A 19,529-nucleotide genomic window follows, 5' to 3' on the forward strand; every position below is an offset into this window, starting at 1 on the left:
CTGCTTTGAAACAGCACATTAATCCACAGTGAAAATGTTTACATGGCATTTAAAACTACAAACAGGATTAGCAAAGAACTTTGTGTGGACAAGATATATTCAGATTGATTTTAAGAGTGAAAGGAAAGTAGGAGGGCTAAAATTAGGCTGAGGAAATGCTATGCAAAGTACATTTGGTCTTCAGCTAACCTGTGTGCAGCCAGCCCCCTGCCCTGCTGAAGTGTGTGCTGCTTTCCCCCAGGAAAGGTTCTTTGGGAGACACACAGGTTCTGGACCCAGAAAGGAACGAGCAAAAACCTTCTGCAGTTTTTCTGTTTCCAGAGAACAAAAAGCTGCCAAAAGAGCAGCTCCAGTTGCCTTTCCTGCACCTCCATGAGGTCCTGTGAGGAGAGCAGGTTTCTCCTGGAGACTTCCCCATGTTCTTACTCCTCCTTCACGCTGTCCTTTGGGCTGAGATGTGTCCTCTCCACGCCAGTTCTCAGAGCTGGGCCAGGGCCACAGGAGTGCAGGACAGCCTCAGCAGGATGGAGCTCCACCACCTACAAATGACCTGTGGGAAGGGGGTGGCTTTGGAAGGCTCATCCTCACACAGCACAGATGATTCCTTACCCTGGCCAGTCTCTGCTTTGCTCCTGCAGCGAATCTGGGCTGGCCTGGAGCTCAGCTGAGTGTGAGGTGAAGCCTCCCTGTGCTGCTCCTCACCTTCAAACCTGCACATCTTCATCCCCATCCCCTCACCTGCACAGGGCACCCTCCTTCTAGAAGTGAATTTACAATGGGAGGAACAGGAATCGTTTAGGGAGAGAAGAGCAAACCTCTGAGAAGCCTTAAAACCTACTCTTAGCAGACTTTTTGATTGCTCCAGGGTGTATGTGCCCACATGTACGTACTTCTGCAGCAAAAAAGTGCAGCAAAAATGATTAAACACATGAGGAAAGAGGCTTCCATCTAAAAAGTGATTAAAAAGACTAGCATTGTTTATTTACAAAACACAAGAGTAAAAGATGATACAACAGAAACAGAGAGAAGGGGCTATTTATTCTGTTTTCTCTGAAGCACAAATATGCATGGAAAGGTGAAGGAAAAATACTGAAAACATTCGTGCAGTGTATAATCAACCCTGCAACTCATTGCTGCAGGATATTAGGCAAATTTTTCAGAAATATTTCTAAATGTGTTTGATGTGACAAACAATAAGCCTCGGTTCCTGAGGTGAAGGAAAAGCAAAAACAAACCATCTCCCCAAACTGGAAGGACACTTAGCCCCTGTCCTTGTGCTAGAGATGGAATTTTTGTCTCCAGAGGGATGGCATTATTTATTTATCAAGTGCATGATATGGAAGCACTCGTTTCCTTCAAGCAGGAGGTTCTGTAGCAGGCAATTAAAAGGGTCAGCAAATGCAGCTGCATGAAGCCATTGCTTCAAGATTTCCCCCCAAAATACATGAACTTAGGAATGGTAAAGTGGCTCAGGTTTAGTTACCTTGCTCTCAGCTGATTATTTTCCCCAAAGATTGTTAACACCAGCTAGGTAACAGTCAAGGCTGAGAATGAAAATGGAATTAAATATATTCATGTCCTTGGAAAATTCTTGTTTCTACGTACTTACAGATGCCAAGCAATCATTTTCGCTGGGGACACCGCCTATTTTGGGTATAAAAGAGAAACTGTTGTATCCCCAATATTACTCCAAGTTAGCAGAGAGTGGAATTGGAATTTCAGGGGCCCTGTGCACGGGGCAGAGGTGGGAGCAGCCAGGTTTGGGTGCCGTGGTGCTGCTGGGTTGGGGAAGGTGCTGTCACGGCCAGAATTAGTACCTGCTTAAAATGTACACGGAGAACAAACTGTCTTTTTTTTAAAAAAAAGAATTTTCAATGCTACTTCTGGCTTATGAATAGTTTTCTTGCAACTGTCAGGCCATCTGCTTGGAGAGGGGTCTGTGCAGTCATGAAAGGGATCTTAAAATATACTCTCCTCATAAACATCTTTTGTTTGGAAAATCCACATGCATCACATAATGCAGTAAAAGGCAGCACGGGCTGAAGTGAAACATTTTTAAATGCCGAGGATGCAGCCTTGGATACAGCTCCCCCTGCCCCCCTCCCCTCTATTAATAAGCTCTCTTTAAATGCACCCTCAGACACATTCTCACACAGCCTCAGATTGGCAGCACCCACCTGCTGGGAAACATGCTAAGAGAACTTCCTTGGGTACATCCAAAATACCAAACTGGCTTGTGGGCAGAGAACAGGCTCCTGCAAAGCAGCTCTCTCTGAGATTACATCATTCTCACAGCCAATTTTCTGCCTACACTGCACCATTTGCCGTGGGGTGTGTGTGTAAGAAAGCCCAGCTCACGTTGGTGTGTACACAATCAGAAAGGCCAAATCAGCGGTGTGCAAGCACATCTAATTCTAGAATTTCCTAACTTTCCTCAGCTTAGGCTTTCTGAACTGCTTGCTACATGAATATATACAGTACATACATATGCACACAAACATTTACTTGGTTTGCATGCTTAGAATATGAAATTGTGTGCATGGGAACAGTGTTGTGCTTTCCTTACTCTTTTATTTTTTTGTTTATTTTCATCATTCTTCGGTCATTTTTTGTTTATCCGTTTTTTGTTATTCTAATGTAAGTTCAAATGTACAAAATGCTAATTTTCTTTTACATAAAAATGTAATAAAACTTTCTGGCTTTCTTTATAAACAAATTTCAGCAGGAAGGTTGATGGGATGCTGTATACCAAGTAAAGAAGAAATACTGTTTAATTATCTTCCATATAAAATCCAATAAAACGTTCTGGCTTTTCTTATTTTTCTGTACTGGGGATTAACATCAGCGTCTTTGTGATGAGAAATCTGCATTCATGGCTCCTCTATTTAGATTTAAATAGGAATTATAGTTCTTGGCAGAAAGGGATCTGTCAAATATCACAGCATTTGTGGCAGGTGGTCACTGCATTGCTTAGTACAGACACTGCCTGCTTAACCATAGCCTGAAGTAAACATCAAAAGTCAATTATTCTCTTTGTAAATATTTTATTTATATTTTGGAGGCTAACAAACATCTTTTCAGTGCTTGGCTGAGGCCTTCCTCCACGGATCATAATCCTCCTGAACCTGCATTTGGGTGGCTGAGAACGTGCTTAGCAATGCAGGGATACCAGCAGAGCCACCAGTGTATACTGGGTTTCATAACCCAATTCTCTGCCTGGAAACCTTTAATGACTTGGCTGGGTTGAAGTGGACAGAGCTGAAACTTGTCACGGTTGTTACCCATAGCAGCTGCCAATTAGTACAACAACCATGTATTATTTTGCCTTTCCTCAGTTAAAATGTATTTTGAATATAAATAATGACAAAGGAGAAAAAAAAACCAACCCAGGCGGGGTCTAATTCCTTGGATTTAACGCTTTGGGGGTGGGAAAGCAGGAGGTCTGGTTTAATAGCCAGGGAAACATGTGCAGAGCAGCCCTGCAGGGGAAACCTGGATGTGCTCTGAGGAGCAAATATGGAACAGGAGCTGAACTCTGAGGGTCAAATGCCTCGAAGAAATGTCTTGTTGCAGGGTGACCCTGCTAAAACAACATGGGAGTATCTGGAAAGTTATGCATATATGGCAGCATCTCTTCCCAAAATCACTATGAGGTGGAAAGTGTCTGAAGATGCTGCTGCACATTTTAGATCCTTGTTTGAACTCTGTCTGAACTCTTTGGGCCATTAACTAATCAGATCATCTCATTTAAACAATGTTATAAAAATAATCAAGTAGTGCTGCCTACATAAATACAGTTTGAATATATTTACCCTAAAGAAGCAGGGTTTTCTTGGGTATTTACTCCTGACATTCGGGGAACAGAAGGAGCACAAAATGTTAAGGAGGAGCAGAATTCTCTGAGATGGGGCTGTGGGTAATTTTCCCTGCAAGCCTGTTTGGTGGCAAGTTAATTGACTCCCACATTACCCAAACTGCAATGTACTAAAGCACTGGGTGCTCGTTTTCCTGCACTGTTTGCCTGGCAAAGGCCATCTGTTCTACCCCATCCATCCACAGGCACAGCCTCTATTGTTGTAGCAGGATTCACACACACGTGGATCAAGGCAAGCATGTGCCTCTAACTGTTTGGATCCCTAGAACATGGATTTTTCAATTTCTTTGTTTCTTTGTGCTCACCCAGTAATAATACTTGTCATCTGAGAATTCATATTGATCTTGTCATTGCCTTAAAATTGGATGACAATTACTATCTTTGTCAAAATTCGATCTGATGAAATGGCTCCAATTAGGAAGGAAAAAGAAGGAATCCATCACAGCAGGGAACATTGCATTTGTTCAGAGTAGGGAAGCTCCTCTTAAAGGAAAATTGAGAAGGAAATGGGAACGAGCATGACAGAGATTAGGATGCCACTCTCAAAATCCACAGAAATTAGGGATACATATGAAATGAACAGCCATTTAATTTTGGCAGTCCATATCTGCCTGCAAATCTGAGTTGAAGCTCCCCTGACAATAAATGCCAGTAACTGTTGTTTTCATTTTCTGATCTGGTCAGACACACTGTGGCAGTTGGCACCAGGCCTCCTACATTTTCAAATCCAGTTCTGATTACCAGTATAATTATAATACATTATCAGGAGTAGATTTGCTGAAGTTCATAAAATGATAACAGCATAAATTACATCATGTTTCCAGATACTGATCTCACCTTGAATCTAAACATAAAGAGGTGAAAGGGTTGAAAACAAAAGAGAAAGTGAACTTCCATTGCTACTGATACTGGCACTGAAGCAAACAACTTATCCCTGGTAATTACAAACAAAATTGTGCTAATTACGGATTTTTTGTTTATAAATCAGCCCTAAAAATTAGTGTGTGCATTTGTGTATGTGTCTAGGGCTGGGGCAATCTTTGTCCAAAACAAAGATGTTTGTTTCATAGTGAGCTGATGTTTTCTCTGACTAAACAAGCCCTGCCAGTGTTTTGTTTCTGACAGGACTGAAGGCTCAGGGTCACCTGTAATTCTGGGTGGGCTTTGCTGGGAGCTGGAAGGTGGATCTTGGTGTTTGGCTCTGTCTGAAGGACTGGAAGCCTCCACCTACCCCCAAAAATTATCTCAGCTCAAGGCCATTCTTGGATTTCACCAAATCAGGCCAGTAAATCTTCACAAATAATCACGTTTTTGGCTTTGTACAGCCACATGAGCTCCCGAACAGGGGGCTGCCCAGTTTACCTCCCTGGAAAATCACATTTCCTTAACTGGATGGAAGAGCTCAGCGAGCCAGTGAGGGAACCCAGCGAAGCACACCAGGCCTGTAGCAGGTGGTGACTTTCCAAGCTAGAACTGTGGGATTTGAGTGATGCAGAATGAGTCACCACACCTCAGCCAGCAGCAGGCTCTGCTCAGGGCAGGTGGGCGAGCTGGTGCTCCTCTAGCCAGCTGGGCAGACAGAACTTCCCTTTCCCCAAACCTTTCTCCCCCCGCCTGTTTTTGTTAGCTAAGCATACTTACTGCCTCTGACCTACATTTGAAACAGTTCCAGAATGCAACAGAACTGTGTTTCTGGGGAATTTGATATTTGCTAAAAATTTTAATCCAACCCATTAAAAAATGTTATATGTTAACTGAGCAAACACAGCCATTGGAAAAGTATACAAACCCCAAGCAATTGTCCTGGACTTGTTTACAACACACTGCTATTAATGAGCATCTGGGATGAGCATGGGATCTCGTACTATGGATCTCATGATCTGTACAATAATGGCTGATTTTAATTGACTTTTGCTTCATATAGCAAATCCCAATTGGAGAAGTTCCAGGATGCTGCTAGTGAAGAACTGTGGGCGGGTGCATGTTTTGAAGTGATGGTAAACATTGTGACATATACTGTGTGTGCCACATATTCTCGTATGCACATTTTGACTTTTGTTGCCTTGGCTTTCACACAGCATTTCTAACATAGACATCCCTATTTGCCAGTTTGAGTGGAAATCTGTTAATATGTGAATACTGCTCGCCAGCACGCCCCACCACGGCCTGACTCGACTCTCCCTCTCCCTCTCCCTCTCCCTCTCCCTCTCCTCCATGGAAGTCACATCACTGAGAAGGCCTCACTCTTCTGCTGCTGTGAGTTCTATTTTCGTTTCAGGAGATGCTGAATGCCAAATTTGGTCGAGCTGTTTTAGCACTTGGAGTCCTGTGGGTATTACAATACCTGTAAAGGTCTGGGACTGTGAGCCAGATTACCTGTATGATGTATTTTAATGATTAGCCAACCCTTCTGCTTGAACTGAAATTTGTCCTGAATCCACATCAGCTCTTTGGGAACCTGAGCTTAGCCAAGATTTGCACTGTTTTTTTAATTTGATACATTAAAACATCCCCTGCTACATACCCCATCCTGCCTGGCTGCAACATCGTGGCCAATATTAGACCAACAATTTGGGTTTAGGATCTTTCTACAAAAATATTTGCATCACACAGAGCAAAGCTGTGAGGTATTTGTAGGCACTGGAGCTCTGTGTAGCCTCTCTCTGAGCACAAGCAGGGAGCTCTGCTGCTCTGCACACCCTGCCCATTTCTCCAGAGATGTGATACCACTGCAGCAGCCCCTCCACTTCAGGCCCAAAATACTTTTTTGTTGGAAAAGGAAGGAAAAAAAATATTAAAAAAAGAGATACATTTTCCTCACTGCAGCAGAACCACTTCTCACAGAGCCCACTGGCTGCTAGACAAGATTCCTGCAAGAGAGATCTGCACGTGCGAGGAAAGCAGCGTGAAGGAGCTGCTCACATCTCCCCTGCTGCACACAATGACAGAAGTGATGGTGAAAGGGTGTTTCTGCAAGGTGATGTTTCCACAGGGCCACTTCCAGGGCTCTCCAGCACCCTGCCTTGCCTGGAGCTGCAGGAAGCCACGTAGGATGGCAGCTAACCTGGGAAAGGAGCAGGATTCCCAATGAGGAGCCTTGGGAAGGGCTCCCCTCCAGCACAGCTGCCATCACCAGCATCATCATCATCATCAACATCATCATCATCATCATCATCATCATCATGAGCAGCAGCAGCAGCAGCAGCAGCTCTGAAGGTGGGGAGGGCACTGCCTGCCCAGCCCCAAAGGGGCTCTGGGCTCTCTGCTGCTGCTCCCACGGTGGCTCCACAATCTCCGTGCCTTGGGATGTGTCTCTTGCCTGGAGCAGGAGCTCGGGGCTGCTGGGGCCGTGGATGGTTCTGCACACCTTATCTAAAGCCCTGTTTTCAGTCTTTTTAATGTATATCCTGGCAGAAAGTGCCCATTGTTTCCACTGATCTCTGCTGCTTCTGCGTTTATTTTTCTTTCTCTATCTCGTGTCCCTTTCTCTGCCAAACTATTCATTTGCTGCTGAATAATCATGTGTTTGTGTTTCAGGGAGTTTCCTGTTTTGTGCATCTTTCCCTTCTATTGGCCATATATCTTTTTCTCTGCAGATTTTTTTCCTTACTGTGCAGTGGCATGTGGCTATCTGCTAATGCCAATATTACTCCCTGAGAATTCTTTTTCCTTGCATCATCAAGGATTTAAGTGGAAAGCCTTCAGCACAGTGCAAATTTCACTCCTGAGAAAATCCATCTTTTGAGGTAGCTGATTTTAATTAAAGAATACTCTCTCTCCCTCTCTCTCTCTCTCTCTCTCTGGATTATACTTTAATTTCAGTTTCTATCACAACATTAGATACTTCTTAGATAAAATGTATTTTTGTCTCTTTTCATCAGTGATTATCTGTAGTTCTTAAACACTTGGGGTCAGCAGCTGGTCCCCAGATGATGTAGTTCAGGAATAATTCTATTCAAAGGAATTAATTCAGAGCAAAATTGGTTTTAAGTTCAAAATCAGGCAAAATGTTCATAACATTTTGCCCTGATTATGTACGTGAGAGTGAAACTCTCAGAAATATCAGTAACAGCAATTGTGGTAATAAACAATAATCTCTGAAGTGTATAACACCCTCCACCTGAGCATTTTAGACATGAACGCTTTAAGCTACTGTCATATGAAGAAATGTCATTATCCTAATTTTACACAAGGGGAAGAGAGCTGACAGGAAGTTGAGAAAGCAGCTGAAAATCTCCTGACAAGAACTGAACCTCCACCTCCTGATCTCCTGTTTCCAACACCCTAGGCACAGAGGGAATCTGTTCCCAAGGGATATCAAATTGAGGTCTTGAAAGTTAATAGTTATGAAAGAATCAACACTATTCAAACACAAGTGCAGTCAGAGTTTCTGCCTCCATCATTCTGCCATATTAAGATGGAAATATTATCAGTATCAGAACTTAAATTGTTTATGTATGATAAATGTGCACAGTTAAACAATTTCCAGACCTCTCATGGAAATGGTTGAATATAATCCTGGGCAGGGAGGGCCTTGCTGCAGATTTAAGGTTTTACTGCTGCAAAGGAAGCTGGAGTAAAACCCTGCCACTTCTGAAGCCCAAGTCAAAACATCCCACTATGGCAGAAGTGGATTTTGGATATGGGATTTTGGCCAAGGTCTCCGTGGCCACGAGGACTCCTCCACACCCAACCAGTGCTTCTGCAGGTGGAGCACTCAGAGATGGCTGTGCATGTACATATGTCCATGTAAGTGTGACAGAATGCAGGCAGATGCATATAAACCCACTCAGCAATGATGGGATGAGAGTTCAAGCTGGCAAGATGGGGTTGTTCTATTTTCTGTGTGCTGAATGACATGCAGCAAGTCGTAAAGTCGCTGCACCAGCCATTACTGACTTTCCCCCCATCCTTTTGTCTGCTTTTTGCTTGTTTTAATGCCCCCTCCAGCCTATGCACAATGCAGATATGTATCTCTGCTTAGTCATGCATTTCTGTGCTGAACAGAATTAAAGGAAAAAATATCTATGTAGGATAAGGGTAGGAATAAAATGTGCTTTGGCAAAGTGCTTCAAACTGCCTTTCTGCCAGTAAGCCATTAATTTGTGCTTCTTTGTTTTCTCCAAGCTCAGAATAATTCCCATCTGCCTTGACTCACTATCTAGCTCAGAAAGGAAGAGGTCCTTTTTTGAGAATGGATGAAACAGGAAACTTTATGTATAAATGAAGAATGGAGCTTGGAATTCTGGTGTTTCTACCACTGGGACCTAAAATAACTTGAGGTCCTGCTCTTTTAATTAATTTCATTCTGATGAGCCTGCCTCTCCTGTTCTTGTATTTTTTCCAAGCTTTTGTGTTCCTGGCCTGCCTGCAATACATATGTATTCCCCTTCTTTCTTCCTGCTGAAGCTGAAGACGCAATCACATCTTCGAACCATCTGGTTTTTAATTTATTACTCTCCCCCATTGCATTGATGGGCTCTCATTTTTCTGTCAGGGTAACAACTTGGCTCCTGTTTATCTAAGATATGTTAACATGCTGTTCCTCTTCTGGGCACTCGCTCGGTCTATTGTATTTCCTGAAATTAAACACCAGGGAGTTTTTAATATTATTTTCTTCATCAGACCAGGGAATACCCCCTACCTTTACAGCCTCTCTTCCTGTTTTTGTTGTTCCAGTGAACATTTTATGACTCTTGCTAATTTTAGGCTAATATTTTGTTTTTCTGGCCTCTCCACATCATTCCCAAGGTGATTCACTGGAGCCTGCTTGGACACGTTCCTGGGTGAGGAACCTGCTCACGTGAGGCACCCAGGATTCCCCAAAGGAGGCTCAGGAATCCCTGCAGAGCTCCAGGTGTGTCCCCACAAGATGTGGGAAAATCCTCCCAAGTGTTGGCTCAGTCCCACACAAAATGAGCATCTTGGAGCTGTGGGGCCACAGCTCTGTCCCTGCCAGGTGTGCCAGGGAGCATCCCAAGGATGGCCAAAACCAGGTAATCACAGGATGGAGAATAATGTGGGTTTATATTTGTTACTTTACTTTCCTATAGTACCTCCCAAGAGCCTTCTGAGGCATTCCACTCTTTAATAAGCTGAAAGTGCTCCAAGATTTTTCTAATGAAAATGATATAGGAGCACACAGTGTTATTATTAAAACCTCTCTCTTTTTCTCTAGGAACTGCTAAAATACATTTACAGTTTATATCCTTTTTGGTGAGCATTAAAGTTTCTAATTTAAAATAATAAAGCCTGGTTTGCTCACTTTCTTTCCCTTCTATTTCAAAAATATAAAAACCTGACAGTTTTCTAACTATTCTTATTTTGCTGAGTGATTTTTGGATTTCAATAAAAGTAACACTGTGGTTACAACACTTTGTGAGATAAGCAAAGAGATTTTTTTTTTTACAGCACAATTATGGAAATTTCAAAGAATCTTAAAAATATCCTGCTATTTGCATATATGAGATAAGCGTATTTTAGTAATGGTTATGACAGGCTAGCAAGGAAAATGTGTGGGACAGCCATACAGCAAATACATGCAAACATGAGGGGGTGTCTGTGCACTGTTCCAGTGGAACCCGTGCACTATTTCTTTGTGCCAGAGGCAGTTTGGTGAGCCCAGATGGTGAGAGAGGAGTTAATTCTCCAGCTCTGGGTTTTGTGTGCCCGTAGCAGGGTACAGGGGCTCTTTGCAGGAGCTCTGCAGGAATTCCTGAGCCTCCTTTGGGGAATCCTGGGCACCTCACATGAGTGGGTTCCTCAGCAGCTTCCTCACCCAGGAACATGTCCAGGCAGGCTCCAGTGAATTATCCTGGGAGCGATGTGGAGAGGCCAGAAAAACAAGATATTAACCTAAATTTATCAAGGTACAAACACATGGAAGGTCTGCCAGGCCCTGGGGGACACCTGTGCTGCCACTGCCTCCCTCTGCCACAGCCCTTGGGGACAAGGAGCGTCTTCCAGGCAGGTCACCACTGCCAAAAGGCCATCACGGTCCCCAGTGTTCCTGAAAAACCAGCTGGGGCCAGCCTGCTCCTCACACGTACCCACATCTCCATGAAAACTCCCTGAGAACAGAGCCACCTTCCGAACTGAACTCTGCTTTTCTTCTCTTGTTTGCCTTTGTATTTTTTAAGTTGGAAATTGCTCTTCTGGTTATGCCTCAGAGCTGCTGGGAAGCTCCTAGAATTAGTGTGGCAATTTTCTCAGTCCTTTGTTGAAAAGGGAGAGTCCACACAAAAAAATGCACTGGCATTCCAGCTGCATAAATAGTGTAAATTGCTGTCAAGCAAAAAGGCAATTTAGCTAAAAGAAACCCCAAACAAACAACCCCCTCCACACACACTTCTGTGTCCCCGTTAGAGCTGCAGGTTTCCATTCTGTAGATCTCCCAGCCATCTGCTTGGCCCTTGAAAGAGTCCTTGAGAAACCGAAAAATGAAAAGCACTTACTTTCTGAAAACTAATCTTGGCTTCCCGGTGCCTGGCTTTCAGGGGACTTCCACTCAAGGCTTGATTTCTGTAAGTGCAGATACTCAGTATGTCCTGAACAATTAGATGCCTTTGAGGATGTTGAAAGCTAGACATAAAAAAAACCAAATCAATCTGGAGTCTTGTTTGACAACTGACGCTATTTCTAATGCAAAAACAGAAAAAAGAATAAAAAAAATTTAAAAAATAAAGAAAAATAAATCCAACCACCAAATAAAATAATGATAAAAAGGCCCCAGAAAGCTCAAAACTCAAAAGAAAATCCAACAAATGGACCCTTGATTCTTTAGGTTTTAAAGCATACATTTTTTTCTATCAACTTTTCTTTAGCTTGCCTAGAAAAAAAAATGCAGAGATACAGATCCATCTTTTTTCTTCCCTGCTGAGGAAAATGCCCTTTTCCAGAATCCAAAGGCCCCTGGCCCGTGCAGCACAGGGACCCTCAGGAGGTTCACTGAGGGCTGCTAATGGATTTCTCCTGGACCCTGGTGCCTGCAAATCCTTCCTCCTCGCCAAAAATGTGGGAAGAGATGGGCTGACAGCATTACCCTGACCCCAGAGGTTCTGAGGGGCTCTCTGGGCAGGGAAGGAGTTATGGCATGAGGAATCCGCAGGCAATTCTGTTATCATTTGTTCCCAAGCTCTCACAGAAGCCTGTCCTGGCCACAGGAAGGATCACGAGCAGCCGCCGCCTCCCAAGCAGGGAATACCCACGGGAGAAATAGAAATAGAAATAAAAGAGCAAGGGAAGGGGCGGTTTTGCCTCGTCAGCTAACGATCCTTGACTGTCCCACGTTGTGTTTTGGTAGCAAACAGAAGGAGGTCAGAGATGACACTGCCAGGTGTGAGGGGTTTTTCTGAAGCTGCCGGTGGGGTTTGTTGAACTGAGGCTCAGCACAGGCCGCGAGGGCCGGGCGGGCCGGGCCGGGGTCAGGCCGGCCTGCTGCCCCGGTGTCACCCGTGCCGGGGCAGTGCCACACGATCCCGGCGTGGAACACATCCCAAACCCGGCTCCCAGCTGCTTCCACCTCTGCCCTGTGGCCAGGCTTTGTGTGCAGCGTGGGCAGGGAGCTTTTCAGCTCATCACCCAGGCCAGCCCAGAGCACAGCGCCGAGGGCTTCCCGTCCGGCGGGAGCAGAGCTGCAATCCTCATTGTCCCTGTTCTCCTATTGTCCCACTGATTGTTTGGGCTCTGGAAGAGTCTTCCTTTTTGAAGTTATTTCTCTTTTCTTTATTATTTTTTTAATCTTCCACCCCCCCACCCCTTTTCTTCTCATTTTCAAGCGGCACCAGGAGGGCAGAACAGAAGAGGCTGCTCAAAGACGTTTTCAGCTTGCTTTCTCTCCGGAGATCCTCGCTCACGGCAGAAGAAACGAGTTCCTCTGACAGGAAAAAGCCCCTCCACCATCACAAGGCAGCTTTCCCTCTTCAGCTGCGGGATTGCAGCACCGGCTGGGGAGGGCAGAAGATGGAGAGACAAAGGAGGGCTGAGGGAGGATGTGGTGTGATCCAGAGGAATGCAGAGGAAGGGATTTATCGTGATGGCGATGGCTGTGTGATGAGAGGTGACAGGAACAATAGTGCATGGCTGTGTCTACACCGCTTGTTAGAACACGCTGGCCTCTCAGGAAAGGGGCAACACAATACTTTAAAATTAAAGTGGATGGGACTGCGAAATGGAGGGAAGAGAAAAGGAAATAAAACGTAAGGGCTTTCAAACTGTTGGGTGAACCGGTGTTTTTCTTCCAGCCACAGCAAAGCACGACTGGCCCTGGGAAAGTGGGGCTGATGAAGATTTAAGCCATCCCTGCACATGTCCGGCTGTGGGTGACTGGGGAGCTCGGATGCTCTGGAGAGGAGAGAGCTCCAGCCCAGCCCACACTGCTGCCCAGCACCGAAAAACCGCTGAAATCCCCTGCCCACCCTCCTGCCCAGCTGGGGCTGAGCTCTCACAGAGGGTACCCAGGCCCTGGCTGTCTCAGGGAGCATCCCTGGCAGCTCCAGTGTGAATGAAACACAGCCCACAGCACCCTGCATGCAGACTGACACAGCAGGCACAACAAAAATACCCCAACACCACTCACTCGTGTGCCCAGCTTCAGGAAAATTCATGTACAATACAGCTGGAAGAGCTGCTCTTACCCACCACAGCAGATCCATGTTTCTGTGCTGATCCAGCTCTGGTGATGGTTAACACCCACTCCTTTCTGTCACCTGGAAAGTAAAGACAACTTTTCTTATGGCTTAGTGTTTTCTCCTTTCCAAAGCTTTGGCTGTGACTGATGAAGCTGCCTGACATTGTCAGAACTTACTTGAACTAATGAACAATGGAAATGCCTTTATTTGTGCTGGTGCCAGATCCATCCCACTCACAGCCCCAGGTGTGCTCTTTCCTGGGAGCCTGTGATGTACTACCTGAACCCCTACTCACCATTCTTCATGTTGATTATTTACCATTTTCTGCCTTTTATCTATTCTATGAACATTTTGCCCTAATTGCTCAGCTATTTGTTGATTATCCTGCAGTCATTTGTCAGATCCTTTCATTCATTAATCTGTGAGACCCTTCAGTTGCTATTCATCTGATAAGGAAGTTTTTAACCACCAGCTCTCTCAGAGTCACATCTTGCTTCATGTCAAGGTCTCAAAAGGAATAGAATCATGGCTGTTTGTGGAGTCATTTAGATGGGAACACCACATCCTACTTTTTGCCATTCACCTGTGCTAATTTCCTTAAAGCTTCCTTTAGAAGCTAAATTCTTCACATCCTGAGGTTTGTGGGCATTCTGCTCTGTGCACTTGCTGCTGTGTAACTAGATGGGTAAAAAACTTGTTCAGCAAAATGAACTCCTTCCTGCTCGTTTGCTCAGCCGGTGGGGATGCACACCTGACAATGCCTGTGGGACTGGTGCCACGTGGAGCGAGCGAGGTGAGCCCTGCCCCGCTGCCTCCCGCTCCTCTCTGCACGCTCTGGAGCACATCTTGTGCCAGCCTCGCTCTGCACCAGCCCCAGCCACCTGTAAAGCACATTTCTGCTTTATGTGGATGCATTCTGACAGAGGCAATTAAAGCTGCACAGGCCAGTGCACATCAGGAGGCTGCAATATCTGACTCGTGTTCAGCACCCTGCACCACTGGAGCGCGGAGCTGCTGGAGCCTCGTGTCCTGATCCAGCTCTCACTCTCCCAGCCACCCACATCAGGGGCTGTGCTGCCAGCCCACAGCTCGATAGGCACCATCCTGTGCTGTATTGAACACATTGTATTTCAAGGAAGCATGACTAGGGTGTTGTGCCGTTGGCCTCCCTCCAACAAGATAATCCAATTTTTCTGATTTCCAGACTAAATATACTCATTCTTTTTGACAAGGAGTTGTGGTGTCAATAAGATTTGAGATGCACAGACAATAGCCTGGAACAGGGTATCTTTCTTTTTGTGCCAAACTGGCACTTTTTTCCCTGGCTGACAGAGGCAAACCATGCATGGGGAGGGTCCAGACAGCCCAGCACTGCAGCTCGGGCTGGGCTCCTTCAGCTTTCCTGAGCTGCCTGCTTTCCTGCACCCTGCTCCCATTGCCTGGTTTGCTCTAAAAGCTTAGCTGGAGGATGACTCACTCCAGTGAACATCAGAATAAAATCCTGCATACAATTAAATGTGCCGTACAGTGCTCTTAGCTAGGCAGAGCAGTGGGGCTGGGCAGCTTTGGAATTAATTCCACACTCTGTTTATCAGGAGCCTGGCCTTCCATACCTCGTATTGCTCCTAAATATTTTACCTCTTGTTGCACTAATTGAACCTTTTGTCTGTTGACTTTCAATCCTTCCTCCTGGATGGCAGCCAAATCTTCTGCTCTGCTGACACTCCTGCTCTCCAGAATCTACCCAGTTCAGGTGTGAGCCACATCTGATGTCACACACTTCCAGGACCTGCAGGCTAATTCCTCCCACATTTGGGTGATGTGTATGTGACAGATCACAGGAGCTTGTGAAATCCTTGAGGAAATCAAATTAAATAATATTTTTTTTTCCCCTCCTGAACTGTAAACCCCAAACTTTTAGCAACATTTTTCTACTAAAGAGATAAAGAAAATTGTATTTGCTAGATCTATGGCCAAAACCCACTTAGCTCCTTGTACTACTGCAGCCGTAATTTCTGGCATTTTAACAAGAAGAGGTGATGTTTGCAGAGTTACAGCATTTAATGCTCTGAAATCCACAGTCAGATGCATCTTTCTATTTCCCTTTAAAGCCAGCCCCACAGGGGAATTACACACACTGGGTCATTGCACTGGCACTCCTTGATCCACCAGGCTTTCTGGGCTCGCTTGGCTACTTACAGCGTTTCTGCAGTCTTGGATCAAGCCCTGCTATTAAAGCAAAGGCATTAATCTTCCCATACTCCAACTTATCTCCAGCTTATACTTGCAGAAAGGTAACTGACCCTCATCCCGAGCTCTTCTCACTATTTCAGGAGCCTTTACAGGAAAACATCATTTTCTAGCTAAGGTAATTATGAGTCTTTCTATTTCTGTATTATCCTTGCACAGTTAGTCAGATCTAAACTCACCTATTTTGTTTAAGAAACAGGCTGCTGAAAAGCCCATTTTTTATCCTGAACATGATGCTGAACACAAAAAGCCTGAGGCACACTCTCCAGTAAGCATTTTGAATTGTGGGTGTGGGGGCTGAGACCCTCCTGCACCAGAGGAGACCCCTGTACTCTTGTGCCTGTTGGGGCACCTCCTGGGCACCCTCACTCCTGCAGAATACTGATTTCAGTCATCACTGAGGCACCAGAATTTAATAAAAGTTTGGGCTCCCAGTAGCTTGTTTTTCATTGCTGTTGTACAGTTCTGCCAATTTATGCATTAAGACACTAATGGATTTTATATTCCATCTAGCCAGATCTTCTCCCAGGCTCTAGTTCCCCCCAAACCCTATTTCATGTCTACTTCAAATGCCATTTCCAAGATTTATCCAGTCCAGACAGGACTCTCTGCCTTGCTGTGGGCAGAGAGCCACAAACTGCAGGACAGTCAAGGGCCCTCTCCTCCTCCACAGGTTTTGGTTTGTCCTCTGGAGCCTCATCCATGAAAGCAATTATTGCTGGTACCAATTGCTTTGCCTAAGAACCTCTAAGTTCCTTTTCTCTCCAGAGAATCCTCCCAGTCCTCCTGGCACATCCTTCCACCCCTGCCCCAGTTTATGTTAGCAGCATTCCCAGGTCCCACAGTCATGCCTAACATCCAGCAAATTCTGAATCCCAGGCCATTATCCCACAGCAGATACACCAGGAGCCATTTGCTAGCAATCTTAGTGGTTTTTTTCTTTTTCTTTTTTTTTTTTTTTTCAGTTTATGCTCAAAACCAGCCTTCAATGGTAACCAGTTCAGTTAACTGAGTCTCTCAGTGGTCTCTCTGTCCCACTGGCCCCTGTCCCCCTGAACTAACAGCTTTCTTTACCAGGGGGGATCCTCCTTGCCTGTGTCCTCACCATGCAGAGGAGCACAGGGCTCCAGGATGTGTTCTGGACCATCCCAAACATCTCCATCCCAGTCACCAGGGTCACTTCTCCTCCTCCAGTTTTTACTGCAGTCAATATATCCAGTTCAGCTGGCAGCTTCTGTTTATTTTTCTCACTTGCCTCCTCACTGGAGTCTCAGAATTCAAGTGTTCTTGCTCACTCTACGTGGCAATGATTTGATTTCTGCTCCTGCCTGCTCAGCCTCTCACAGCCTCGCTCTCCTGGCCCTGACTGCTGGGTTACCACCAATCTGCACAGGTGAAACACAGCCTGTGATGCTTTCAGACACCCCCTTCCCTGCCAGCAGAGCAGAATAAAAATGCCTTGGCTAATATCTCTTCTCCTAAAGGAAACAAGGAGCTGATAAGTGCTGGTGCTGCCCCTGCACCAGACCATTTTGGGGCATTTAAATGTGCATAAAGACACCCAAACGACAAAATCAAAACCAAGCCTGCCTGTGGTGAGTCCTTTTCAGATCCCTGGATGGTAGGTGGCATCTTCTGGCTGCTGAGGAGGATTGTTCACACTCTGTTGGGTTTCTCCTTATATTGCTTGTTTCAAAGGCAAGCACTCCTGACCTGCCAGTCCAAGCCCTTTTTTTCCAGGGCTGCCTTTGCAATACAATGATGTCACAATGTACAGATGTCCAGTGAAATGATCATTCTGTGAAACAGATCCCACCACTTCCCCAGCCTGCTCGCTCCAGCTCTACCCAGTAACCGAGCTGGCAGGGGGCTGTGTGACTGAACACTCACAAAGAGCTGCAGGGTCACCCCCTGTGCCGTGCCCCATCTCAGGACGATGTCCTCACCTTAACCCTTCCTTGCCCACACAAGCTCCTTCACAGCCCTGCTGTTCACCCTGCGGAGCACACGGAGAACAGATCTTCCTGCCCTTCCAGGATCACCCTGCCCAGCCCTGTCTGTCAGCCAGGGGCTGCTGCCTGAAGGACGGTGCAGAGGAGCAGCTGCCCGTGAGGGTTTGCCCTCCCCTGGTGTCCCTTGTGCAGTTTGGGGTCCCTGATGGCACTGCTCCCTCCATGAACCCACCCGGGGAGGCCGTCATCCCCCTTGCTGTGCTGTGGCAGCGATGCCGCGTGCACAGTGAAGGACTCTGTGATTTGTGCTGCTATAAAAGCTGAAAACCTCCATCATTGCCTTTTATATATAATTGAAAACACAATAATTGACTGCAGTGTCAACTGAAGAAGGCGGCAGCCCCTTGGAAGCACACTCAGGCGTCCGCGCGCACGCTGCCGCCAGCCAGCCGCTGCTGCGTGACTCGTCTTAATAGAAGGCTTAAAATAAATCAGAATTATTTCCAGATTAGAGGGGAAAAAATCCTGTGAAGATGTTTCAGTCAAGCACAAAAAACACAAAGAGAGCAGTCTCTTTGCCAGTCAGCACAGCATTTGCTTTCCTCTGGTCCTTCGCTCTCCTGATCTCCTCCTGCTCTCAGAACAAACTGCCTTCATTTTTTTCTGTCTGAGGCAGGTGAACACACGAGATTGTAAAGCTGCTGCACCCACCCTGGTGTGTCTGTGAGCAAGATATGTGTCTCCCAGCCTTTCTCTCTTAATTTTGTCTCAGCCAAACTCACCAAACCAACGTGGTTCCTTTCAGAGAACACCCAGCTCCAGCCACAGTGCCCAGGACAGTGAACTCTGCTCCACCTGCATCACCTGGCCCGATCCCAACCCTCCAGAGCCCTGGAGCCCATGTCACATGAGAGAGGTCACAGCAGGGCTCAGGAACACCTGCAGTGCTGCTTGCACCTCTGCCAGCTCAGGGCTCCATCACACGGAGCTGCTGCTGTGCAGAGCGCTGGGAGAAGGTTCTCTCCTCTCCAGAGGGCTGGGACTGGCAGGCAATTCCCTGATTTCAGCACTCAAGCACAGGGGGATCTTGCACGACTTCCTTGGTGCTGCTGCTGGAGGACAAAGCCCGCAGATCTGCTGTGGGGGAGCACAGGAGGAGATGGGAAAAGGGGAGGAAGGACAGAGGCTGAAAGAAAAGCAAAAACCCCTCCCAGAATGGCAGCAGCACCCTCCAATTCAGCTGCTTGCATTAGGAGAATATTGCAGTTTTGACTGCTCAAGTGTGTTGTTTTGTTTACCTCGGGGACTTTTAGGGCAAATTATAGAAACAAGTCAGTTTACTTCACTCTCATTTTTAGGCAGTTTCACTTTCAGCTTCTTCTGCACAAACAACATACTACAATTTGGGGGCTGCAAAGGCTGCAGGGAAATATTGATTTCCTCACAATAACACTAAAACAGTTCGACCCAACATTTTCTGAAGGCTTTTACAAAACATACATTTTGAGGGACAAGTTTGGCTTGACAGACTTCTTTTAAAGAGAGCTGCCTTTCTTACAGCCACCTTAGAACCCATATTTACTACTTTATATTACAAAAAGACAATTGTGGATGCAAGAAATTTCTCAGGTAAAGCCCTGTAAAGTTTCAGGTTATCTGGCTACGTGAAAACCTGCATTGTAACGCAAGAGAAATTCCAATTATTCAGCTAATTAAAAAAGACTTAATTATAATATGGAATAATTAATTTCTTTTGATACTTACAACTCAGACACTCCCTTGTATACCTCAGGGGCCCAGAAGTTTTAGCGAATGCAACAATGG

General features: G+C 45.7%; 1 long non-coding RNA gene across 2 annotated transcripts; it reads right to left on the minus strand.

Annotated features, from left to right (window-relative positions):
• Positions 1–361: 361 nt before the first annotated feature.
• LOC107204067 lies at positions 362–18,562 on the minus strand. 2 transcript variants are annotated; one of them, XR_004497301.1, is made up of 4 exons: positions 18,488–18,562; positions 13,514–13,581; positions 11,329–12,819; positions 362–550 (listed from the first exon to the last, which is right to left on the minus strand). It is a non-coding gene; the product is annotated as an uncharacterized LOC107204067 (long non-coding RNA). The 2 variants fall into 2 exon arrangements; XR_004497300.1 differs by lacking the exon at positions 362–550 and adding an exon at positions 9,199–9,453.
• Positions 18,563–19,529: the final 967 nt, after the last annotated feature.

The sequence above is a fragment of the Parus major genome, chromosome 4A (assembly GCF_001522545.3).
Source record: "Parus major isolate Abel chromosome 4A, Parus_major1.1, whole genome shotgun sequence".
In the NCBI taxonomy this organism is placed as follows: domain Eukaryota; kingdom Metazoa; phylum Chordata; class Aves; order Passeriformes; family Paridae; genus Parus; species Parus major.